At 28.6% G+C, this 17286-nt stretch overlaps 2 protein-coding genes across 5 annotated transcripts in view; one reads left to right on the top strand and one right to left on the bottom strand.

Annotated features, from left to right (window-relative positions):
- LOC132952269 (phytanoyl-CoA dioxygenase, peroxisomal-like) overlaps positions 1–5633 on the bottom strand; it is a 119412-nt gene extending 113779 nt beyond the window's left edge. Inside the window, exon 1 of the mRNA XM_061024511.1 lies at positions 5188–5633. The gene's annotated coding sequence lies outside the window, so the exon portion shown is untranslated. The remainder of the gene's footprint in view (positions 1–5187) is intronic.
- LOC132952267 (probable G-protein coupled receptor 21) overlaps positions 1–17286 on the top strand; it is a 122143-nt gene that overhangs the window by 94692 nt on the left and 10165 nt on the right. The gene's annotated exons all lie outside the window — the stretch shown is intronic.

Below are 17286 nucleotides of genomic sequence, written 5' to 3'. Positions count from 1 at the left end.
ACATAATGTACCATTAAATAAGGTGAACCAGCAATTTAAATATACAATAATAAATATTATACAACGAATTAAGGTTTTGGGGACAAAAAGATAAAGGATAAGGAAATGTTTTAGAGCCAAAAAATCAATGAGACTGTGGAAAAATTAGAATGACATTATCTTAATGAAAAATAGTAGTGATAACGGTTTAGCGATGAAAGGCAGGTCATATCATGATTTTGAGATGTGCGTTTATGTAAATAGGAAAATAATAGGTACAATGCTTTACCTAAGGTATAAATGTCTATACTAAAAAATATGAAACTAAAATTGTCTTTCATTGTGTTCAGGTTTTATAGTTTTTCAACAGTCCAACTAAATAATGGTTCAGGAATAAATGCTTAAAGTATTAACGATTGGATAAATGTGATTAAAGTGATTCGCGGTGTAAATAATTTTCTTCTTAAGTCGTAATAATCAACAGTTTGACCTTTAGTCTATTAAATTGTATTTATTTTACACATAAATATGAAAAAAAAAATTGAAAATTATTATTAAAGACGGAAACAGCTATATGAGGTCACGCACCGAATAAAAGTCAATGGACTAGTGAACACCAGTTTTACCTGCAGACCGATACTTACCTACCATCCGCATTGGCAGTATAGATAAGCCTGGACGTGATGACCGATTTATTGGTAATAATAACTATATAAAAACCAAAATACAAAAATGTATGTCCTACATAGGAATCCATTAGATGATAAGGTTCAATTTCCCCTATAAAATTGGATTATTAGAACGAAAAGAAGACGTTGGTAATTAATAAAGTCTAGAAAACACGGCACTATAACAAATTATTCATATCATATTATAGTTTATACAATTAGCTATATTTGTGTACCAATTTTTAATTAAATTTGCATCTGTTTTAGATTCTGAGCTGTGCGATGGATTACATGTGCGACTGATTACATCAGTGATGAGTGTTTTTTTTCGTGTCTGGCATCGCCTTTTAAAGCAGTAAAAATGCTTCGATTTTATATTTTAGCAATTTTTATTGTAGGAAAGTGTTTCTTGTTGGTATTTCAGGAGGTCAAAAGTACAAAATTCATAGTAGTTTTCAAAAGCGTGGAGATGAACAAATAATACAATTAAGAAAAAACGTGTATTTTAACGCAAAACCAGTTTTTTAAAAATTGATTGTTTTTTTGGTAATATTCAAAAACGAAAAATCGTTAATACTTTATATGTTCACCAAATGATTATAATACGACCAATTTCCATATATATTAATAACAATAATAGATAAAATTACTAGCAATACGATCATAAAATATACTTAGTAATATATGCTGACAGATCGTCTTCGGTGAGAATCGTTTTTCGTATACAATGATTTTATATCATTGAATTTAAAACTAACACATCCGTAAAGGATCGCTGTAATAGTGACTCATACGACACTACCAATGTACTACCACTGTCAACTTGCCCACATTTTTTGATATGTTTTTTTGTTCATAATCTTATAAACCACCACCAATCATCATCCATATCACAATTTTTTTGGACTCAACTGATTGCCAATCGGTGGTTGAAAATGTAAAGCTAACATTTTCGGGAATAACAGCTTTACCGTGATGATATTTGTTCATATTAGTTTAAAGTTTCAAACTGGTCAGAAAGTAACCGCGTATAATAACGATGTGGATATAAGTAATATTTATTGACTATTGATTTTTAAGTCCATCTTACATATAATATGATGCGTATACGTATTGGTATCGTCATTAGATACACAGTTTTTTTTTTTTAGTTCCAGTGTGAAAAATATGAGAGTGCGTTGCAGTGTTTGCAAACCGCTTGACGACAGACGTTCAGTCTGTGTACAATAAATATAATTAAATTACAAAAAAGGGTGTGTGATGTCAATGAATCGTTTTTATCAGACTAATGGATAGTTAATTATTATGACTAGCAATCCGACGATACAATAGATCGCTTACTAATCGCTATATGATCCAAGAGCGGGAGACTGTTATGGGCCTAAAAGAACAAAACACTGAAAACTGTAAAAATGTAATGCATTACATCAGTGTGATCGCAGGAAATTCAGTTGTATAGAATTGACTGTTTATTAATAGCAAATAGAGTAGTATATAGTATTAATTAACATAATATGGTAAAACAAGAGACATAAGAATAATAAGATAAAAACAAATTTAAAAGGGTTGATAGCATAGGACAGATTGAATCACAAAAATAGTGAGAACATTATTGGTCGAGAGAGAATGTAGGTATCGCTTGCAAAGCGTAAATAACGTTAAGAGACTTGGCAGTAAAAGTAAACAGTAATTTGAAACAGGTAAATTTTCTGAACATTTCGGATAATGAAATAGAGAATGAGCGAAGAAACAAAATCATCCGCAGTAGATATACAATAAGTGTCCGGGAAATGAGTGTTTAAGTATTTGTCTTACAGATTGTTTATGATTTACAGGAACTTACAGGACACCTACCGAGAAAATTGTATAAATTTAGATTATAATTTTTTAAGAAAAGAAAAAAGGGTAAAGACTACTGCAGATGTAGTGGCTCGTCAACAACGATCTCAGCACAGTGTTGTTTTTTTAATTGTTTTATTTGGACTTTGTAGTTTGTGGTAAAGCTAGTTTTTAACCATTTTGATAATCTATAGTGTTATATTGTTATTTTAACTATATATTTGAACATTTCTGAGAAGTGAGAATTAATACACTGATGCGTATTAAAAACATCCAGTACAATGCACAGTTACTCAAATAATTGTGTAATAGTTGTGAAATACTATTAAAGTTATAAATAAAAATATGCTGTAAATATTTTCAAAATTAATTATACACAGATTAAATTATAACGAGTTTTTACTTAAATACTTAATTTAAAATTGTTCAAATTATTTGGTTACATTAATTGTTAAATGTAATTAAATTACTTTATTGTGTATGTATAATTTTGTATATGAATAGATACATTTGCAATGTACATTCATTAGTTATTCAGTTTATCTATTTTACATAATATATTATTAAATTAGGAGAAAATCATAAATACTTACTAAGAGTTCTGATTAGTTTCTCCTGTATTACCAATAAGAGGTTTCCTCAGTGGCGAACAGGGTCAAAATGATTGTAAAAAAAAAAATAAGTCAACAGCTATAATATTGTTACACTACTTTGGTCGACATGAATTATTATTATTATGTATATTATATTATAATAATTAATATAATATATTGTTTAATATATAATATTATATAGGTACAAATATTTTTTTCAAATAAAATCTGGTATTTCAAAAAAGTAAAAAAATGTTGTTTATGTAGGTAGCTTTGGCAATAAGTGCACTTCAGTGGTGTGTGTAATATTCCATTTGAAAGCAGTGACAAATATTTGAATATTCAAGTAATAATTTAGAGCGATGTTCAAGATCTTATTGACATTTAGAGTTTAGATACGCCTCAAGCATATATCGATGGCCGACTTGTAGAAGCCATTTAAAAAGTCTTAAGACGATCTCTTAAATGTACTCGATTTCGTATTGATGGATAGAATACCTCATAAACCGATGAACTGGAAACACTGTCCTCAGATATGAGTTAATTGTAAAATAAACATCATTGCCATACATTTAAAATTCAGAAATTAATCTAAAAATGAATGAAAAAAAATTAACAGTCGCATTCGTTTTAAATAAACCCTAATATTTTGTTCGGTAACAAAAACTATGATTTATTCAAGACATGCTTTTTTTTTTTACAAATGGTAAGTGATTGTAAAGTTTCTACCAAACTGTAACATAAGTTGTACTTTCTCAACAATTGATAACATTTACTTCCTCGTCGTCGATATTGCAAATATCTAAAATTTGCGTCTAGGTATCAAATATTATGTACGTCCAAGTTTTTCAATAACTCCTTGATCCGTCGGTTGCATTTAGCAGAAAACGCATAACTTACACATTTTGGTCAACCGTATTAAGTTTTATAGTATTGATGTGTGGAGGAGAGGCGGATTCGTGGGAAAGATGGATTATCGAGCAAAACCGAAAAATGTTACACCCATTATTGGTAGATAAATCACTATAGTATATCATGTATTTTATAGACTTTTCCATGAGTTACAGATATATAGGTAGAATTTGTAAGTGTTTTGTGGTTGGTTAGACTTTTCATTAATTTCAAATCTTTTTCCGCTAGTCAAGTTTAAAATGTATGCAAACGATGGAATAGTTTCTTTTTAACGTATTTTATCGCCATAGACGCCAATACTGCAGATGTTTTAACTCCTTAAAACTCAAATCGAAAAAATCATTATTTATCCAATGTAAAATCACTCTAACCATGTGTATTATATATTATTATTATATATACTATTTACATTTTACCTATAGTTTCGGTATATTAAGATATTCAATTTTGTTTTCAAACCTATAGTAAAATAATATATTATGTATCTGTATGCTGGCGCAGATCTAAGGGGAGGGGTGAAGGGAGCGCATACAGGAGGCACCAAATCTCTAAAAATAGGTTTGTATTATATATTATTATTTATTACATCGGATCCAAATTTTTCTTTTATATATTTCTGGAGGCCAAGTTGCCAAGATACTTTTTGTTGCTTTTACGTATTATATTAAAATATTTAGGCAACTAAGTCGGAAGTATAAAGACAAATTTGCCCCTCCCCCAATGAAACCTTTCTGGATCCACCCCTGTTTGTGTGATAGGTGACTGTACTTATAGACCAATTAACGAATGTGTTTTACATATTATAAAGACAGCAATCAATATCACAAAAAAAATGTGATATCAATAAATTGTGTTTATAATGCTTTATAAAAAAAATCAAAAATTGTATGAACTCAAATTTCTTGTGTATGCAATTTATTACATTGAAAAAATATGAAAATCAACATTTATCCTACAGAGAAAACAGAATCGCATATTATCTCGAAACTTAACAATCTTAATAATAATAAAATACATTTCATTTGCGTTTGACTTAATAAAAAAAAAAAAAAATATTTTTTTAAATAAATGTAAGAAACATTTTAGTGTGAAAAAAAATTGATACTCAAAGTGTATAAACGTCTCTTAATGTGTAATACTTTAATTTTCCCATGATATTCCATAAAATAAAAGTGCAAAATAAAATTAAAAAATACCTGGAAGTTCGTAGACCTTGAGAATTCAATTTTTAACAGATAAAAACTGATCTTCTTAATACAAAAACACGCACAATATTTAACGACAAGAATCAATATTTATGTTCATGTGGTACTCACGGTTGTCTGTTATAGCCCTGAAATTGTTTATGATTTGTTCTATATTTTATTTTGATTTAATGTACAGTGTAAACTGATCTAGTGATATATATCATACAGTAATAAAAAATATCAGTTGAAAAAAATCTAAACAAATTACATGAACAATTTAAAAATTATATATTATTGTTCAATAGTATAATCACAGAGAACTCACAAAATAGGTAGTATCTAATACATTATTCGAACAAACTATACATATATGTATATCAACCTTGAGTTTGACAGCGATTACCTATAAATACAATTCAGCATATAATAATTATTTTGTATTGAAATATATCTACTTTTATGGAGGCCATCTCAAAAATTTAACAATTGTTTTGAACTTTTATTTTTTTTACAAAATTCTTTTGTTTGGTATATAGTTATGATTTTATTTGCATTACTGATTGATTTTTTTCAGTCAAAAACTATGTCTGATAGAAGTTTTGACGGTTATGGTTTGTACAATTTTCATTCAAGTATTTGACTTTTGTAAACCTAAATTTTTTTAAATTCTACATCAGAATTTTATATTAAAACCAGAGGTTGTCAGTTGTCACTTAAAACTGTATAAAACTTTAAAAATCAATGGGATAAAAAATAATTACGTTTACATTGGTCATTAATATAATTCTATATATTCCGTAGAAATATGTTCCCCAATTAAGTTGATTTCTGATGTTATTGGTATTTGATATTCTATTTTATTTTGTTTGCCGAGTACCTACCTATACGTTTAAAACGTGACATAGTCCAACGACAGTTACAAAATAAAACTGGTGTAGTAGCCAGTAGGGTATTTTATTTTTTTTTTTTGTATATGATGTGAATTCGGTCTCCAATCCACTTCAAAACACGTAAGTATGAATCAGTTACACGGGATCTTTCCCAACTGAATGATTCAAGCGTGAAAACGTTTGTTCGCATAAAGGACAAAGGCACACACGTGAAATCAAACAATACAAAATGATACGCACCGACAGCTCTATTATTTTTGAAAAAAATTCAAACTTTAAACAAATGTCGTAAGATTTTCACACTTTTGTTTTGCATCTGTGCAAAAGTTTCACCTAAAAAACATTCGGTTTCAAACCGATGATTGTAGGTTCTACAGGGTATTTTACTTGGTATGAGACCACTCGTGAATTTAAGCAAGTAAACCGCACGCCTTGTCCAATCACACAATATATAATATTATGGAAACACGATGTTATTTTGAAAATACAGATGTAAAATAGAAAGTCACATCTACAATAAAGTATCGAACTTATCTTGATGCTTGCGGTTTCATATAGGTACAGTTCGATTTTACGTCGAATTCCTCAGGAGCCTGGTTACACTAGAAACAAACTATCCACATACCAGACTTACACAATTTAACCATGATATTCAATATAAAATAAAAGTGATCCAAACTACGTAATATATATATCTTTGAAAACCCAACACTTGGTAACATTATTCTTACTTTTTTTTGTATTGAAAAATTTTTTAATATTCACTTTTGGGTTGGCACTTTGTAGACAACCAAATAGTTGAACAAAATATCCAAGAGTTTGAAATGCTAATGAAAATACCGAAGCATCAAAGAAACATAATACTATGGACTATGGTATTGAGAAATTAACTATAACTTGCCGCAAAAACAATACTTTTGTGATATCTGTGAAAATTGACTGAAATGCAAATATTACGGTTCACTTTGTGTTAACTCGTTTCTTCACAAATCAATGTATTTTTTTTTATAATATTCGTTTTATTTTTATTTAACACTTAGTAGACACAATTAGTTTTAAAATTCATCATTCAACACGTCAATATAATAAAGCAAGCTGATGATTTATAAATCAACTCACTCATACCACTGCAGGGGCGGATGTTAGAACCGCAGTGCAATAATTATATTTCCCAGCGTGAGAAAAGTATTGCAATTTTTATAAATTGAGATGAATATTACCAGCAATATTTATTCATTTTATACAAAATAAATGTATAATAGCTATAAATGGAATCCTGAATTCTCAGATCTGTAAGAATTGTGAAGGTAATTAATTTTATTATTTTTTTTTTCTTGTACATAACAACATTTGCTGTGTAGAGTTACTCTACTATATTATACTAATAAATGGTGCAACTAGGAAGACAATAAATATTTATTTAAACACACTATTACCTATAAGGCTATACAGCTGTACATATTTTTTAGTTAAAGTAGGTATAATCATTTTCAGTTTTACAACAGTTTTACAGTTTACAACTGGCCAACGAAAAATTGATTTGTATATTTTGTATTTTCTTAATTGCCTATTTATATTCTTGATTCTTCAGTAAACATTGACCTTACAAAATTAAATTGTATTCTTTTAGTTTATTGTTTTATGTTTTAAATTTATTTTTTAACTATGTATTGCGATTTAAAAAATTATAATATACAATATAATTATTATATACCACATTTATCACATATTTTAGTTACTGATATTTCTATTAATGATGAGTTCAATTTACAACAAGTATATATGCTTGAAACATTTATTTTTATAATATTCGCATATTATAGATATTTAGAGACTGTTATTTTAACTGTATTAAAATATATTAATTTCTGTATGTAAAATAGGAAACAATTTTTTTTTTTAACTTTCAAACAATTTTGACGGCCAACATAAACTGTTAATAAATAATTTAACTGCACATATCGAAAACAAACAAAATGTAACACATCTTAAAAATAGAAACATCAACAACAAAGTGGTATAACATATTATATTTGTATTTATATATACACTCCACACAATCAAATTATCATAAAAATAAGAATATCGGTATGAATATTGAAATTACACATAATTTTTTTGTTATGGTGAAAATATGTGTACAAACATAACATTATTATTTTTTTTAACTTGAACAGATACGTATTATACATTAAACATTTAACAAATTCGTAACGAGTTCTTCTAAATCTTTATATTGCAATTTAAAAACCCTATTTTTTCAGTATCTCTTACAGTATTTGTTCGACTTCTTTGCCTATTGAAATAGTTGGTATTCCAACACTTTAATTTAAATTTTGAGTATCAGCAGTGTGAATTTAATTTTGTTCGCCACTGAACCAGGATCCCTATTATTAAATATACAGAAACGAAGAAACATATTACATTTTGTGTATTCAAACAATGAAGGAACGACGTATTTGTCAGTTCAATACTTGTATGCTCATGGAATTGCATGCCCATATTTTTATTATGCGATAGGGAAAGTTGGCAATACTTTGTCCTGAAAATTAAAATGTTCAACTAAATAATCACAATATTACATGTTGTATATTGATAAATAATTCAATAGAATTAGATATCGGAATTTTTTTTCGGGTTCTGAATAATAACTATAAAACTATATATTATAAAGCCATATATTATACCAGTGCATCTAGAATTATTTTTCTACCCGTACTTACCTACACAGTCAATCGTTTCCGATGAAGGTGACAATTTGTTCGTCATCAATTATTGCTCTCTCAGAGTTGAATCGAGAATATTATAATCCACTGAAAATATTGTGATTTATTTCTTATTCGAAACCACATAATATAATGTGTATGCTTTTGATCAGTAACATCGGTTCTGGTATTATTTATGTACCTATGTGTAACTATAATTTGCACAAAAAAAAAACCGGTGCAATTATTTATTTTGATGAATTTCTATCGTGATCTTGTACCAAATTGTTCTCATAGGTATACCTACATATTATATACTTAATAGTTACTGCCATTTTGTACGTATAGACCGTATAGTCTAGTATGTACTTTGACTTTTGATACTGCGTACCATATATCTCATATTATTTGCGACATTATTCGAAATAACAGGAGTAACTTTTACACCTACTATACCTACGTCTCCGTAAATGAATTTCCTGATAACATTAAAACCGTTTGATGTTAGGGCCATCGATAATAATTTAGTGTTTCACGAGAGCTTGCTCATAAAATAATGTTTTTTTTTCCACGAATAATAGGTTCCTACGCAATAAAGTTGAATGAAAACTTTTCGTAATCACAATATGTACTCACGAATATTTGACAGGTTTATGCATTTTAATATAATATGAACCATTACACGTGGTACGTGATTTTGTCAATTCTGAAATGATTTCAAAATAATGTCTTCGTTTACCGCTTCGAAACATTAACCATAATTAAACATGTTTAATTATGAATAATGTGGTGGAATACTTAATATCATGAAAATAGCAGTGTCCCACGCAAGTCGCTTACAAATCCAATCACTCGTACCTATACTATTACGTTGTTATGAAAACAACAATTTAAATCCCATAACTTATCAAAACTCTGTACAATACTTACACGTTGGTTTTCTTGAACAAAGTCATTATTCTTAATAGAACGGGGAAAAGGAAATAAATATTTGAACGTGGTAGGTATACGCACTACATGCGTACAAATACACAAAAAAACAAACAACGATTTGAAATAATTCACCATGCAAATGGCACTCGGAACTTTTCTGTAAAACAAAATTGAATCCTCCCCGGGCATATATTAGAGAATGATATCAGTAGTGCGCAGGCTTCCGCATACCTCTTAACCGACACGATGCAAACATAAATAAATTCTTCGTTACAAATTATTGAGAATTTGAGTGGAAAAATTTGACCGTCCTCCGCTATACCATTTTATCCCAGCTAGTGACTCAAACTTCGTACACGCCTGCCTCACAATCCGTTCCTCCGATCAATCAAAAGCCTTTTACAAAATACGACGAGAACAAAAGACCACCCCTCGCCGTTATAATATGTCGTTAGCCAATTAGTACAATAATTCTCTCTATTTTTATCGATCGATTGAATTACTATTGTTTTTTTTTTATACTGCCATAACGATTCGCTGTGTGTCATCGTATGTTTATGTATGTAAATATCTCATTCATATTTATATTTCACTTTTTACCACAATAATTTATCTTGCTGTAACTGTCATGTTTTTTTTTTTTTAGGAAAGCTGCACGTATGTATTAGATAAATAAATAATTGTTGTTTTCTCTCTGCGATATCCTTCGTACGGCGTAGTATATATTACATATGAAAAAAACCCGTGAGTCTATATTATATGTGTACCTACCTATATTATAACCCCCGACTGCAGTATTTCATCACATTGCTCTATTTTCTTATACGTCCGACAAATGATTTAATTTACATTTTACAAAACATTGATTTTTAAAATATTTGTATTGTACATTACATATATTATTGAATATTTTACGAAACGATATTCAAACTGACAACTAAGCGTATATATCGCTATACAATCAACTATTGAGTCAATTTTGATACATATATCTATATTATATATTTATATAATATACATTTTTGTACATAAAACGTAGTAAACTATATAGAATATACTTATTGTACAGCGTGAACGAATTATTTTTTATTAGAAGAAACGACGTATTGACTTTAAAACGAAAAATAAATTAATTTTGATTTCAAATATTGGTTTTCAGACAATTATTGTATTGGATTTAATTTTTTTATGAATTCATAGTATCGATTACAGAGTATAATATTATATGTACTGCTTTAACTGATATATATATATATTTAACGACTGTTAAGTCTGTTTCAAGCTTCACGAAATATAGAAAATAATTTGAATTTAAAAACAATGAATTGCTTCACTGTGGCCTGTGGGTTGGCTTAACGCTAAAATTATGCTCAAATATTTACAATAATTGCCAAACAGTATTTTCTTTTAACAAACCAACAATTTTTCGCTTAAAAACAACGGTAGTTCATCGTCTCGTCTATGCGAAATTTCGAAACGTGGGTAGAATATAAATATATCTTTATCTACGTGTGGCGAGGCCATGAAAAGGAAAAGGTCAGTTTTGGCCTTTGGATAAAATGAGTCCAGGGTGGTGAGTGTACAAATATACATATTATAATATAGCCGACTACAGGTTTTTGTCGGTGGCTGCCGTGATATAGTATTTAAAGACAAAATGTGGGGCAAATGCCCAGGATGGATCTTTTTTTAAATCAACCAAGGTTTGTGTCTAATAGTTTTAACTTTTGAGAGACTTTATGATACATTCATAATATATAACATAACTATTATATTATTTTATAAACGAGTTTAGTATAATTTAGTAGCTCAACAATTCTCGACAGTTTTGGTCTGGTTTTTTTTTTTATTTATTTATTATACAATAAGCATCGAGATACAAAAATTCTCAATACCTAATCATAACCCTAAGTTATCTCTTATATCAAGCCTATGGTAGTTGCAAATCGTATAGATCAGATATTATTATAACGTTATAACTTGTAATACGAACATTCCGATGGCGAATCTTTGTTCTGACGTCATACACTCACACGTATTGAACAAAATATGCATACTGCTTGGATATATTAAAACTTTACACTTGAAAATTATAAATAATTTTAAAAATAATATGGTATAAGACTATAAAATCAATCGTAAAGCTGTAAAACGATATTAAATTGTTGGCCCACTGGAATAGTGGAATGCTAAACACTATATAAAATATATAAGTGTGTATAAATAGTTGTATAAACATTTTGAATGATTTTTGGACAATATTTTGAAAACAACGTCCTAATATAATATGATTGCGGTAAATTGTTCTTAATAGTTAAAAAAAAAAAAAGACTAAAAAGCTTCTTTATTAGCTTTATAAATTGTTTTATTTATTTTCAATATATTATTATAGTTTAGAAAATCAATACAGGCTTTATGTGTGGGCTTGAGATTAATATTTAAAATAAAAACTGACCTTTTCTGGATAGGTAATAATAATTGATAGCACACCTGATCGAAAGGTTGTATTGGAAATATGATATAATATATTTGAAGGAAGGGACTATAAAAGTTTCCCGGCACTGAAAGCAGGTGTAAAAACTCGAAACTCGTTAGTAACACGCGTCTTGTGTAGCCTTTTTATATAATGACACATAATTATAATAATACATAATATTACTTAGAAGGACGAAAGACGGGACGTTTTCGCTGCAGCTCGAAAGTACGTTTTACTCCACATTTTTCACCACGGGCGTTTTGGCATTGAAAACGCATGCCAATTATTTATGACTGACCTGCGCGAACTCATCGTTACACGCGCGACACACACACACACACAACTGTAATACACTTTGGCGTCCTTAAACCTATATATATATATATATATATAATAAACATAAATACAGTTAGATTATTTATTAATAATTGATGTTCAACGACCCGAAATACCATAATATTATTATTATACCTATATGGTATAATAGGACATAGTTTATAACCATCGGCAGTGTTTCCCCGGGAACCGATAGGCACCACGCAATGTCGCGGTCACGCTCGCCCAAGTCGTGTAACCGAGTTAGCCACTATGAAATAGGTGTATAGGTATATTATATAAGTATGGTAAGTGCACATTAATACGTACTACACCATATCGATAGATTGTGTGGCTGTACAATTTTACCTACCTATGCATACCAACCGCTTGTGCACGGGCAACCAATACAGTTAACCGCGGATAGCTTTGATTTATTAAAATAATAAGGATATCAGCCCCGTCCGCGCCTGGCAAAGTGTAGCGACCAAGTTTATTTGGCTGTGAGCGCAGTCGACAGTAACCGACTGGGTCCGGGTGCTGATGTGGGTGGATGAAGGGACTCGGGTAGACCCTTGGTTATTAATGTGGGTTCTCAAATATATATAAATATATATTATTTATGGTGTATATACATTATACACATATTATAATATACACTACATGTGGGTGTGTGTGTGTGTGCTCCATGTCACGGCCGCCTCTGACGATAATAAGACCGGGCGACATTTACCCTTAGGTTAACCTAACTTAACCTAATAGTGCAATATTCCGTCCGCTATTTCAGAAACGTTTACATACGTTTTACCGTAATTTGCCGAACGTGATGAGTTCGCCATGTCGGTGTGTGTGTGTGACGTGTGTATTTTCACACGCATCAAACCCACGGTTAATTACACCTAACGGGGGGGGGGGGGGCTGCATGTTGATGGTAATTTCATTTTTTAATATTCAATCGTATTCACACATAGGGAGATTTGTATTGAGCTCAATGCAAAAATCAGAGTGGATTATATTACTCATTTATATTCATCGGTGGTTTTCGCTTAAAAAAAGGATAAAGTCCTTACCAGGAACACGTAGCTGCACGTAACCGGCGGCATTTTATCAAAATAACAGTGGTCTTGATCTGAAACGCATCATCTGTCTCAATAAGCGTGAAATCTTCTATTTAGTCTACGTGCTGAATGGACGTTAAACCTTATCTTCTAAGGCCGTGCTCCGAAATATTGTAATAGCTCGTCAGTTCACTGTAAATTCTGCAATCCCATTAAAAATGAACGGGTTATTGATTATCATCCGCAATAACGTAATACAGTGTTTATTATAAGGGACCACCTTACCCTCCAAACGATAAAAAATAATTAATGTGTAAAGGTTTATAATATAATACTAGGCCTTGTTCCAATGCAAAGTTGGATACATTTATGTGGTCAGTGGCGGTATTCGAAAATACATTTTTGAACCATTAAAAATACAATTATGCTGATGCCATCATGATCAACACGTGCCGGATCGAATAGTATGTGACTAATATTGTTTACCAGTTGGTAACAAAAATTATATACACGTACTAAACTCAAAACTGTATGAATTCACTATAGCGATAATACGTAAAAACATTATACGGACAGGATAAAAGGATTAGTTCTTGGATAATTACAAATAATTCAAAAATTTAAATTTTCAATTGATAAACAAATAAAATATATTATGTATATTATCTTTTAATATTAAACTATAGGTAATTATATATGAAAAGCCTTATAAATTACGATCCATCACAAGTATTAAGTAGAATGCACACTGCACAGGTATGCCATATTATATTCAGTATGGATTTATATTATCTTTACAACAGATAAAATATATATTATAATAATATAAAAAAATGTTTGGTTAAAAACTCTTAAAATGGTCAATTGACAATATGTCATAAAACAAAAAAAATTTATCATCTTTAAAGATTAGAAAAAAATATATACTACATAGTTATGAATTTAGTAGAAAGTGAATAACACCCGAAAGTTTTCAAAAAAAAATATTGATAAATTACCAAAAACAGAAAAATTTACTGGAGTGACGTTTTTAACTAGGTACCTATATTATCATTGGGTAAGTATTAATATATTATAATTTATGGTTAATATTCAAAAGTTACAAATTTTATCAGACTTGATATTTTTTAAGACTTTGAGGACGTTTCTTTTCTAAAATGTTTTGTTAACTTCTTGCTATTCTCTTATTTTAATTTATATATATGTTTTACGCCATATTACGTTTACTAATCATCTCCCAACAAGCGTACCGTTAACATTTGTCTGGTTTATTTGCTTAATAGTTTTAACTTCGTATTAACATACTTAACATATTTAACTTAAATAATTTAAACTTTGAGGAAATAGGTAAACTATTAACATGTTTTTGATAAAATAACACACAATCAATACATAATTAGATTGGACAATATTTTAGTTTTATCAACAAAACCTCAACAAAACTCAAATGATTTCTATTAAATATTATGATGCTTTCACATATTATATAATATTCTGAGTGTAATAAAATAAACTATTGTGGTTTTTTTTTACGTTTTTACATGATCACTTATATGGGTAAAACAAGATTGTTCTAAAAGTTTTATCTAACTTATCTATCAAATTCAAAATTGAACTCACATGTGATGGAGCTTTAGAAAATACGTTGTACCTATAAGTTATTATATAAGTTTTATAATATATTATATTTATTATAAAATATATAGTAAATGTTACCTACTTGGCCTACGTGTTACCTACTTGGCCTACGTGTTACCTAGTTAATGTCTGTATTTGTTATTATTTTTTCATCAAATTACGTATAAAGTCGTATTACTCAATTGCAAAAGCTTCAAATTAATTTTTTTGTACAAATTTGTTTACATAATATTATAAAAATGACATTAAAAGCATATTGACGAATGGAATAAAAAGAATTTTCAAAACTTTCAAAGTTTTATAATGCAAGACAGTCTCAATTATACGTAAACAATATGTTCGTCTTACATAGTTATACTTCTAATACGTGTAATATGATATACAAATATATTTTTAAAATTAAAAAATATAATATAGGTACCATTACTTGCAATTTTACTCGTAGGTAACCAAGGTATTTGTAATATACTGATATTATTATAATGCTTATTTTGTTTTTTAGTTCTCGCACCAATTCAATGATAACAAGAACATTTAAATATTTTCCTAAAATATCAAAAATGTACCCTTATCACTCCGGATGTTCTTTCAACAATAGGTTCCGGGCGTTCCGGCAAGCTCACGAGTGTAAATAGATCCCAAATGATAACAATGGAGGTCATTCAAATTCCAAATAAAACGTTTTTATCCTTGTATCCGACCAACGTATCTACTTCCTGAATTTATTAGAATATATGTATTGTTTGTTTATACATTAATTACATTACAGAATATTCACTACATTTTACAAGTTGATTTTTTTTTTTATATTGAGCTGTTTTCAAGTGATACTATGATGATACGTTGAAAATATTAAATATGGTCACATATTTAACTAACCATACAAAACCTAACGTGTAACGGTTTGACTGTTAATTTTTATGCACAACTGTTTATCCAAGAATTTAAATTTAAATTTTAAAATTATTTACCACAACTGCATAGTATAGTGTTTCGCAAAAACCGTTTAATCTTTTATAGAGAACTAATGCAAATATTATGTTAGCTTAGCTACCACTTTTAATAAGTAAAACATGTAGTAAACAAGGACTCTCGAGATTAAATATAACACCTTAACGCTATACTCATTATCCTGGTACGTCCTAAGAACTAATAAGAACCAATTCAAATTTATTCATTTTAATAATTCGAATATGGCAAACTTAACCGATGTAAATCAATTACAGATTGATTAGTAATTATACTTATAAATATTAAATACATTTGAATTTTTATTTCAACTGACGCTCATTTTGATGTCATCATAAAATATATTTTGAATCTATTAATCGTTAAAACTATAATAAATTATACCAATCATTATACGTCAATATTGTATGCTTTAACTTTTAATAATAGTTATGATATTATTAGGTGGTTAATATTTATTATAAATTCAATTTCACGAGCGAACTTAGTTTTGGTCGTCTCTGCAATTTTTATTATACTAACTATAATTCTAATGATTTTTATTAATACAAAATGATTAAATAATTCCTATACATTAGAATATATAATAAATTCTGTGTTTTCTGTGTTTTATATTAGGTATATTTTTTGAAAATTATAATACGATATTTTTAAAATAAATATTAAATAATTTAATAATATTATGTATATGAGGTGCCTGCTATTTATTATACAAAATCATTTACGATATCGTTTTACCGTTTTTTAAACTATCTGTGACGAAATTTCATTGTATTAACATAATTAGGCTTAAAAAGTGTAATTTTGCTACTAAAAAACGGTTCATATAAAATTATTCACAATGTCAACAGTAAAATACGGATGAAAATTTTCTGATTTTTAAAACGTGACTGCTAGGTATTTAAGGATCTTATCGACGTTGAATAAATTAATTCTAGTATATACTATTATAATATATATATATATATATATATATATATATGTATATTATGCTCACAAGACTAATGTTATAAATATAATATCAACAGTTTATTATATTGTATTTGGAAAACTTAATGTTATAAATTAGAGTCTAAAACTAAGTATCTGAAACCTCTGTCCTCCGTGGAAAATCGTAAATTCCA

The sequence above is a fragment of the Metopolophium dirhodum genome, chromosome 9 (assembly GCF_019925205.1).
Source record: "Metopolophium dirhodum isolate CAU chromosome 9, ASM1992520v1, whole genome shotgun sequence".
NCBI lineage: Eukaryota > Metazoa > Arthropoda > Insecta > Hemiptera > Aphididae > Metopolophium > Metopolophium dirhodum.
Note: the sequence above shows the minus strand (reverse complement) of the source record. Positions and strands in the feature narration are given on the sequence as shown.